The following is an 11,033-nucleotide window of genomic DNA, read 5'->3' as shown; positions in this document are numbered from 1 at the left end:
CACATTGCTGTATACTTTTTGATCTAAATTGTTAACTGCAGTTAGCTGCAAATACTGTCATTGACACAATGAACGTATCATCCACACAGTATCTTACAAAATGTATTGAAACTAACGGGCTTCGACCTCAAAGCAAGCACAACATCGGCGAATTAGATTTTGGTGCATCCTAACAGATATCTGTGGTCTGTTTCGAATCACATCACAAGAAGCTACAATTCTGGCAACTAATTCCATCTCCGTATCTACTGGGGTCTCCTATACAAATGACTTTTGATATTCTGATAGGATAAAGTCAAGGGGATTCAGATCAGGTGGCCTCGCAGGTCATGGAATAGGACCTCCCATTCCAGCCCAGCGACCAGGAAATAGAACATCGAGATGGTTGCGGACATCCACACTGAAGTGAGGCGGTTTACCGTCATGTAGTATCCACATCTTCTCACAAACACCCAAGGGAATGTTGTCCAATAACTATTTGCACAAACCTCAAGTGCAGGTGGCGATTCAGATGGTCAAGTAGAAGATGTGGCCCAGTGAGACTGTCGCCTAGAATGACGGCACAGATATTCACAACAAAATGTGCTTATGGTGTGACTCTACTACATTGTGAGGGTTTTCCTCACACACACATATCTGTTCCTGCTGTTCGAAATACCACCACGATCAGATGAGGTCTCGTCAGTAAACAGAACGATTTGGAGACAATATGGTTGATCAACCCATTGTTGGAGCAACCACTGACACAGTGCGACCCTTGGAGCGAAGTCAGTCATAAGCATTGCATGGGCAGCGATATGGGTGTAATGTTGTTCGTGAAGTATTTGCCACACGCTAGTAGATGCAGCGCCCATTTCTAGAGCAATACGACGAGTACTTCTAGTGGAGTCCGCATCAACACGTTCCAACACCTTCGCTTCAAAATTGGGTTGCAAATGGTCCTCATGTTTCCAGGTCCCTCGTTCCTTCTTTCCAGTGAACCAGTCTCCCGCATTCGTCGACCGAGAGAAATAAACATTCGTCGCAACGGATGATGCCTGTTAGAAAATCGTTCACTGTACAGCAGCAACAGCATTGGAGTGTATCTTCTCCATACACAAGATGCATGCCAGCGAGTTCTGCCAAACTGTACCGGTACTGGTCCGTCGTATTGTACTGTACGTCTCTGAATAGCACTGAGTAATGAACGGGTCTGTCGTTGATTCGTAGAACGTTCTGTCATGGGACAATATAAACACGATTCAACAGAGCCACCTTATGGACTAGCAAGTAAACAAAACCTACATCATGATATCCTAGTAATCAGGCTAGTTCTCCTTGTTCCCTTGCAGGAAGTACATGTAAATAAACAGCGTAGTACACGTAAACTTGTAGGCATGTTACTTGTAGATAAGCTGGAAAACAGTAAGGCTAGACCAAGCGGCACACGAGTTTACTTCCATATCCCCTCCAGCTGGCTTCTCCGACCACAGGTTCTCTACCTGAGCTTGTTCAGTGGGGCATGCTCTATGTACTGTTATATTTTTGCACGCCCTGTACGTGATGTCTGTTCTTCCGAATGTCCACAGGAACAGACACCATTTTATTCCTGCAGCCACAATGCATCAACACACAAAGGAATTAATGAAGGGACTAATGAACACAATGTCGTATTAGCGGGTTTGAATATTGTAACCCCCAAATCCTTCAAAAACAAACGAAAAATATTCGTATTCAAAAAAGCAGATAAAAATTCACTTGACGCCGTCCTGAGAGACAATCGCCATGCCTTCAAAATTAATGATTTAGGTGTAGCCTACCGGTTCTAGGCGCTTCAGTTCGGAACCACGCGGCTGCTACGGTCGCAGGTTCGAATCCTACCTCGGGCATGGATGTGTATGATGTCCTTAAGTTAGTTAGGTTTAAGTAGTTCTAAGTCTAGGGGACTGATGACCTCAGATATTAAGCCCCATAGTGCTTAGAGCCAATTGAACCATTTGGAATTTTGGTCTGATGGAACATGCGCAAGGATAATCCGTGCAGCTGTGATGACCACTGGGTGGGGATAATGCAGTGGTATGCGAATCTGCCTAGTAAGCACGAAAGCTGGATTCGAATCCCGGTCTGACAGAAATTTTCAACTTTACCCATTGATTTCAATCAATGGTCACTGGCAGCTAAGCGATCATTACTTCCTTTGCGTCTTGATTAAAAATGATATATCACAGAGTAAATATGGTAAAATTAAGTCATTAAAAATATTTCATCCGTTGATGCTGCTTATTTATCTATAATATTCCTTTCCTCTGTTTCAGTTAGTCATTGCCTAATCGAATCATTGAAGCACTCAACAACTCCTTCTTGTTTGAACTTAATCAGATCCCACAATTTGGAAATTTCTTCAGGTGCAGTCTGCATTTCATAACTTATCATTAATTTGTCAGAATCCGCATTTGCAAATGCAGAAGACAAAATCTCAAATAATATACTATTATTAAGACTCACAACCTAAACCTCAGATTACTTGATGATGCCCAAGCCAAATTCCAGAGTAACAGCTCTGCTGTGAATAAAATGTTTGCACTAAGAATTCTGTTTAAGAAGAACTGTTATAATTAGGTATTATTTCTGGTCTTTGATGACACTATTTCACCATGTTAGAGACACTAGTTTTGGAGACTGTAAGATAATTCATAATCTCAAAAACCAAATAACTCTAACCAAATCAAACGTAGAAAATATTAATCAAAATAATAAAACTTCATTATAGATGGCTCTAGTAACCACTCTGGTTCAGACGGAGACTGTCTATAATTAGTTCTCTCAATGGTAGTAGTAGAAAAATCCATTAGAGCCTGCAGATATGGAAATAAGGAGAAAAGTTAAAAAAAACCCTCTTAGCTCCCTTGATGAAAATGTTCTTTTAGGAGACAATACAACAGAACTGTAAATACACACAACTGTAAAAAGAAGCATCAGAGAAACAGTCCTTTAATTAAAATTCTACAAAGTAAAATATTTTGTTCTCACCAGTGCTTGCAAAGATAATGATACCTTAAGTCAAGCTGAAATTTGAATGAGTCGACATTTAAGTATCTGTGAGCTGTTTTCAGAACAGAAAATGGTCTAGAAGACTGAATTAAAATTAGAGTTTTGAAGTCAAGTAAAATGTATATGCCAGTCGAATATCTCAAACAGCAAATATGTCTGCAGTATAACTAAATTACGAATCTATAGGTTACATAAATATGTGAAATCTGCTCTCAGATGAAAAATAAAAATGAAATAAACAAAAACTGCAGAATTCCTCGTGATACTACAGAAAAGTGTTTGAGCAGTGAAGGACCGTGACGTGGAAATTGGAAAAACCATGGAAAAATATAGATATATCTGGCATATTTAAAGCTCCTACCATTATAGCAGAGTTACAAGATAGGATAATTAAATGTCTTGGTAATGTAATGAGGTCACAAGAAAAAGGATTCATCGATAATGAAGTAGAAGAATCCCCAGGAGAAATAAGATCACCAGGACGGTTGAAAATGAAATATTTAGTTTACATTGAAAGCATTAAATTTTTTTAAAAATTATCAATTGCGTAGACTATACTAAAATCGACAAGTCTGAGAAAATATTGTTAAGTTAGCGCATAGCTTGAAACAGCCTTAGGACAACGAAAACATCGCAGTCATTCAAGATAGCAGAGTTAGAGAGTGAATTCGCAGAATGAAATCATTCTGTGGAGATATTTAATTCTTAAAAGCGTTTGTTAAGATCAAAACTACATTCTGGAACGGTATTCTAGCGTGACATTGCAACGGTGTTTCAGAGAATGATTGTATAATCACTAGAAATTCATAAAAATATTTATCTAAGCTTTCTCCCGAAGCAAATTAAAATGTGTAGTATTTTCGAATCGACACAAAATTTTTGAATTCGAAATGGAAGATGTAAAATATCTGTCAGTGAAAATTTCTCCTTTTTTTGTAATTTCTACAGATTCAAGAGAAGCTTTACATGAGATTTCAGTTACGCAAAGGTAAAAATAGCATGTCTATTTCATCATAAAACTCTTTTATAAAATGAATCAGCTCTTTCTTGAATTAGAAAAATGAAATCATTACGATCTTCTACAAAAGTCTCAGTTACACACGGCACCATATGAGAAACCTACAGCGCCATACCAGACTTCATTAAAATGTTTTGAAAGTAGCGTAGCGTTTCACACAGACACACACACACACACACACACACACACACACACACACACACACACACACACACACACACAATTTACGGCGTTCAGTGCCTGTGTCACGTCAGTCGTAAATCCTAGAAATGACACCTCAGAGACTCGGAGATACCAAAGACCGAAGTGAATGTCCGAGGCGTATCGTGAAACAGCAGCTGACGCCGGGTATGCTCCTATCACAGGGAGTCTTGTTTGGGAGACATAGGCCGTGCAGAACCACATGAGTCGTAAACCCAAAGAAGACTACGCAACACGTAATACAAGACGGAGTGACGGCCACCTCGCTCACGAGCAGTGAACGAACGCACAGTTTTCACCTCACACACGAGCAGTGAACGAACGCACAGTTTTCACCTCGCACACGAGCAGTGAACGAACGCACAGTTTTCACCCCGCACACCAGCAGTGAATGAACGCACAGTTTTCAACTCGCACACGAGCAGTGAACAAACGCACAGTTTTCACCTCGCACACGAGCAGTGAACGAACGCACAGTTTTCACCTCGCACACGAGCAGTGAACGAACGCACAGTTTTCACCTCGCACACGAGCAGTGAACGAACGCACAGTTTTCACCTCGCACACGAGCAGTGAACGAACGCACAGTTTTCACCTCGCACACGAGCAGTGAACGAACGCACAGTTTTCACCTCGCACACGAGCAGTGAACGAACGCACAGTTTTCACCTCGCACACGAGCAGTGAACGAACGCACAGTTTTCACCTCGCACACGAGTAATGAACGAGCGCACAGTTGCACCTCGCACACGAGCAGTGAACGAACGCACAGTTTTCACCTCGCACACGAGCAGTGACCAAACGCTCATCTTCACATCGTATGCTGGTGCTTTGGTCGGGCACCGTTCCAGACATGGAGTTGCCGAATCCTAGGCTTGCGGACTTCTTTCCAGACATGGAGTGCTTACATATTTGTTACCAATATCCAAACTAAATTTTTCTCCTGTTACATCGGTTACACCAGCAAAAACGTCGGCAGTTTATCGTCTTTGTTTAAGGTCGTCTCATCGATTTATTTGGAACAATGACTGAGATGGCGTTAACACCTAAGCTCTGAATTCTACAAAGTTATCCAAAAAGATTCATCTGATTTCACTAGACTTTTCTTCAATACGCATGGAGATTTAAACTTGTGGTGAATTTTAACTTACTTCGAAACTAAAATTTCACTTTGACGCAAGATGAAAGTTGCAGATTGAAGAGGTTAGTGGAGGGGCCTTCCCTGCGCAGCTCCTTCGTTCGAGCGTTCGTTGTTCGCTGTGCGTCGAGGCGAGATGTCGATAACACAAAGGAAAAAGTCGTTTTGCGTTCATTTTTTCAACACTTGGAATTCAATTACAAACAGTTTTTCTCGAGAGTCGCGGGACTGCATCTCTTACCGTGTATTTGGCTTACGGATCTTGCGTTGTAGCACTAGCCTTCAAGATCATCTGAATCACAGTACATGAGGTGGGAATGGCGGAATGTGTTTTGAAGGTCTCCATCTACGTGACTTTCCTTCCGACAACTTTGAGTGAACTTTAATGCCGCACGCAGTCCAACAGCAGTAAATATACTAACTCCAGACATGATCGTAAAAGTCTGTGACGATTTGACTGTCGCCTGCACGAAGCGAATGGTACTTCATTATAAATGAGAACATGTTATAAATTTTTGCTATATGTTCTCCGTTTATTGTTCTTTTTCGGTATGCGGGTTCGCCACTCTTGAGGTAGAATAGGGACGACAAAGTATGATGATCTCTTCTTAAAAATTTTTGTATTAAAGTCGTCATAGTATAGTTGTTGATTGCTTCATTATTCGGACCACCATCATTTGTGTTTAATTTAGCGCACACTTAAATACACTGGGCCACTGGAATTTACTCTGTTATTCAAATATGAACTTTAACATTTACCGCTTTAACATACTTCGAAGCTATTTTCAGTAAATGAACTAAACGACTTTCATTCACAGTCCAATATTGGTCAGTTTAAATGCGAAAATGTTTCGTTGATCTATTTAGAAACCAAAAATATCCTTGATATACCCAGTTTTTTTGTACTGCTCACAATATAAGTGCTTCATTCGTTGTATGGATTCAGTTGATTAAATTTTCATAAAAGGTCTGTCATGGAAACAAACTTTTTCGTGTATCGATCAAGAAATGTGTAAAACTTAAGCATTCTTTTTTATCTTCAACATTAAGTGAATTTGGTTTGTTAACACCAAAGACTATATCGTAGTGCTACGTACTGACAAACTTTACGTACAAATATAAGTGCATATTGGTGTTCTGTATCGCGGACAGAACACAGCTGGTAAGAACATTAACAGCAACATTACAATTTTTCAGATTCATTTTTTGTTTCATTATTAGTAATAAATTGCACAGGACATTTGGGACGGATTCATGGTTCTTCTTGCTTTGGATGACCGTCGAACCGGTAAGTTTAAACCCGACGAAATTCCCGTGTCGTTCGAAGAAAGCGGTTAGCTTTCGTCACGTCTGTACGTCGCTCGCGCAACAAGGAAAACAGAAAACAAACGTTTTTGGAAGGTGACTATCAACAGCCGCCAAGTAATGTATGAAAAGCATGTTTGACCATCAGCTGTTTCTATTTTAAACCCAAATATCAGTCGGTTTGAGTCTTAGACCATCTTCGCGGATAAGGATTAGAATGGTTTAAGCCACCACATTACATTTGTCATTACTTAAATAATGTGTAGGGCGTGTCATAAATATCAATATACGACACTGGACTTTTAGAAGCAAACATACGAACACTTAAATTTGGTATTCGTACGTTTGTTTCTAAAAGTCCCGTACCGTATATTGATATTTATGTCATACCACACGTTCGCAGGTACCTTTGAAACGTCCCCTTAGAAAAATTATACAAGACTGGTCTATGTGAAACGTCCTCTTTGAACAATTATACACGACTGTGCTTAAACTGACACACAATATTTTTAGCGCAACGAAATCTGAGTTTCAAAAATCCTTACAAAAGAATGGCCCTGACTAACATTAACCTATACGTTTCACAAATCACTTACCTCACAAAACACTTCGTTACTCAAGCTACTGCAATACAGCGAGCGCCACTACTGCCAGCTAAATAAAAGATTCAAACTACTGAAGGCACTAACTACTGATAGGCATAGTTAGCAAACGAAAGATTTTAATACAGAACAAACAATTTATTTATCTTAATAGTCATAATATATATATCAGTTCATGACACCAATTCTTACAAATTTCAAAACTCCGCCATCTCTCTCCCCACGTCCACCACCGCTGGCGGCTCACCTCCAACTGCGCAACTCTACGTGCAGCTAACAGCCAACTGCCCAAGGCTACAATGGCGAGTATTACAACAATGCCAACCAGCCACAGACTGCACACAGCACAGCCAGTGATTTTCATACAGAGCGCTACGTGGCGTTACCAATAAGAAAACATAAACAGCCTACTTACACCTTTAATAACGTCTTCGAGTTCTTATGAACGAAGCACTATAGAGACGTGCGATTTTCATTTTGCCCAATCGTAGGCCCCTTCAAGTTATCATTATTCGCTTTATAATAAACAATAAATAAGACGAAATCATTTCAGGAAGGACTTGAAGAAATCGAAAAAGAAATGATTGGGAGGAGGATGCATCCGGCGTATAGACAAGTCAAAACATCCTTCGATTAAATTAAAAATAAGGGTTGTAACATTAAGAGCGCAATGGAAATTCCACTGTTAAACACAGAAGAGACCTTTCTTCACGTAGAGACAATACTTTGTAGGTCTCTATGAGGATGGGGATTTCTCTGATGACGTTCCAGAAGAAGAAACAGGAGTTGACATGAAAGATATAGGGGATCCGGTATTAGAGTCAGATTACAAAGGAGACCTGAAACACATGGGATTAAATAAATGAGATAACATTCCATCGGAACTGCTAAAATCATTGGGTGAAGTGACAACCGAACGACTGTTCAAGTTGGTGAGCAAGCTGTACGAGACTGGCGACGTACCATCAGACTTCCGGAAAAGCATGATCCACACAATTCCGAAGATAGCAAGAACAGGGAAGTGTGAGCACTGTCGCACAATCGGCTTAACAGCTCATGCAGTCAAGCTGCCGACAAGGATAATACACAGAAGAACAGAAAAAGCAAATTAATGACTTGTTAGGTGAGGATCAGTTTGGCTTTAGGGAAGGTAAAGGCACCAGAGAGGTGCTCTTGACGTTGCGCTTGATAGTCCAAGCAAGACTGAACAAAAATCAAGACACGCTCTTAGCATTCATCGAGTTAGAAAAAGCGTTCGACTACGTAAAATTGTGCTACATATTCGAAATACTTAGAAAAATAGGAGTAAGCTCTGGAGAAAGACGGATAATATAAAATATGTACCAGAACCAAGAGAGAACAATGGGATTGGAAGGCCGGGATTAAAATTCAGGCTGAAAGAATATCAATGATAAGATTCGCTGAAAACATTGCCATTCTCAAGTGAAAGTGAAGAAGAAATACAGGATCTCCTGGATGGAATGGACAGTCTAATGGCTAAAGTATATGGAGTGTGAGTAAACCAGAAAAAGAAAAAGGCAATGAAATTTAGCGGAGATGAGAATAGCGAGAAACTTAACATAAAAACTGGGAATCACGAAGTAGATGAAGTTTAGGAATTCTGCTTCCTTGGAAGCAAAATAACCCATGACGGAAAAGGCAAGGAGGTCATAAAACACAGACGAGCACAGACAAAGAGAGCATTCATGGCAAGGTGAAGTCTGCTAGTGTGAAACGTAGGCCTTAATTTGAAGAGGAAAATTCTGGTAATGTATGTCTGGAGCACAGCATTGCATGACGGTGAATCATAGACCATGGGGAAACTGGAACGAAAGAGAATCGAATGAGATGTGGTGCAACAGAAGAATGTTGAAAAACATGTGGGTTGACAGGATAAGGAGGTTTTGTTCAGAATCGGCGAAGGAACGAACATTGGAAAACACTGACAAGAAGAAGGGCAGAGGATAAGAATTGTAAGGGAAGACAGAGGTTGGAATAAACGCAACAAATAATTGAGGATGTAGGGTGCAAGGGATACTCTGATAAGAATAGTTTAAGACAGAAGAAGAATTCGTGACGGGCTGAATTAAGCGAGCCAGAAGACTGATGACAAAAAGTTCTTACTGAAGATTCCCGCTACCGTACGAGTTTTTTTCAACAAAATAGAATCATCATACACTGGAATGACCCAATCTTCTTCTAAAACTATGTTTTATTTAATTGTACATGGCCTTGTTCCGTAACCTGTTGCAAAAATTATTAAGATCGTCCAACATCGTTTCATTAACAAATGTTTTATTCCCAGGAAACGAATTATTCGCTAGCAAGAACGTCTTAGGAAAAGCTCTTATAAAATTCATGGATGTATAAAAAATACCATAGAATAACGGATTCCACTGAACTCTCAAACGTTTTCCCTTTTAATATACAGGTAAGACAAAATATTTTTGCGGCTCTTTGTTTGCGTTTGCTGTTTTCAATGTACAGTGTGCACTGTAAATCACGTCAGCGATGTTTAATATGTGTGGTTTGCTGCGTAAGTAGTGTCCTACAAGGAAACTGGAAGTATTTTATTTCAAATCCGCTATTACATATATTTTATGATCCATTATTAATCAGAAAATTGTGTTTATTTATGTATTACAGCAAAGGTAAGAGAGTAGTTCAGCACCTCACAGATCGAAAACATCATCATCATCTTCTCTTACAGGGAGTAAGCTAACTGCTTGTTCCGTTTTCAAAGGTTATTGTTCGGCCCATCTCATTTGGGGCCTACCGCGGCTTCTTTTCCCTCTCGGACTGTATCTCTGCAGCTGTCACATCAGTCTTTCTCCTTTCATTCTGCTCACTTGCCCTCTCCACCTGTTTCTGTATTTCTCTATTGTGTTGTTTACTCCTTCAATGTCCAGTTTTCTAATTTGTTCATTCCTAATCCGGTATTGACGTGTACAACCTTCTACCGTTCATAGAAATCTCATTTCAGTTGTTTATATTTTACTCTCACCCTTCTCTGTGAGAATCTAGGTTTCACTTCCAGACAGCAGAGTGCGTCACAGCCATAGTTTTATGAAACTTTATTTTTATTTCCCTTCTAACTCTATTCTTTAAGATTCCATTCATAGAGCTACATATACAATGAAACTGATGAAGCTTGTTGTCTATATCTATATTGTGCTGACAGCGTATTTGGTTTCCTAAATAATTAAAACAGTTAACTTGTTCAGCTGAGACAGCCGGCTGCTGTGACCGAGCGGTTCTAGGCGCTTCAGTCTGGAATCGCGCTGCTGCTATGGTCGCAGGTTCGAATCCTGCCTCGGGCATGTATGTGTGTGATGTCATTAGGTTAGTTAGGTTTAAGTAGTTCTCAGTCTAGGGGACTGATGACCTCAGATGTCCCATAGTGCTTAGAGCCATTTGAACCATTTTCAGCTGAGAGAAAACATCGTAAACATTGCACATAGATTTCATAATACCCGAAAAACGCACTTGAAAATAGGAATAATTTTCCGAAACGCGTCTTGCAGGAACTCATAAAAGTAAATCGTGTGCCGTGGTAGCAGCAAAAGTTATTTTTATAAACAAACCCTTTGTTTTTACAGTCGCAGGTTTTCGGCAAGCATTTTTACTGGATAAAATAAAATACAATCTTTTTGACTGTCAATAGATGGCTGGCACAATGAAAACAAAAATTAAGCGTTGTAAACCGTCTTCCCTCAGGAACGAAACCGAAACAGCAATG

Source organism: Schistocerca gregaria, chromosome 1 (genome assembly GCF_023897955.1).
Source record: "Schistocerca gregaria isolate iqSchGreg1 chromosome 1, iqSchGreg1.2, whole genome shotgun sequence".
NCBI classification, from domain to species: Eukaryota; Metazoa; Arthropoda; class Insecta; order Orthoptera; family Acrididae; genus Schistocerca; species Schistocerca gregaria.
This window is presented reverse-complemented; position numbering follows the sequence as displayed.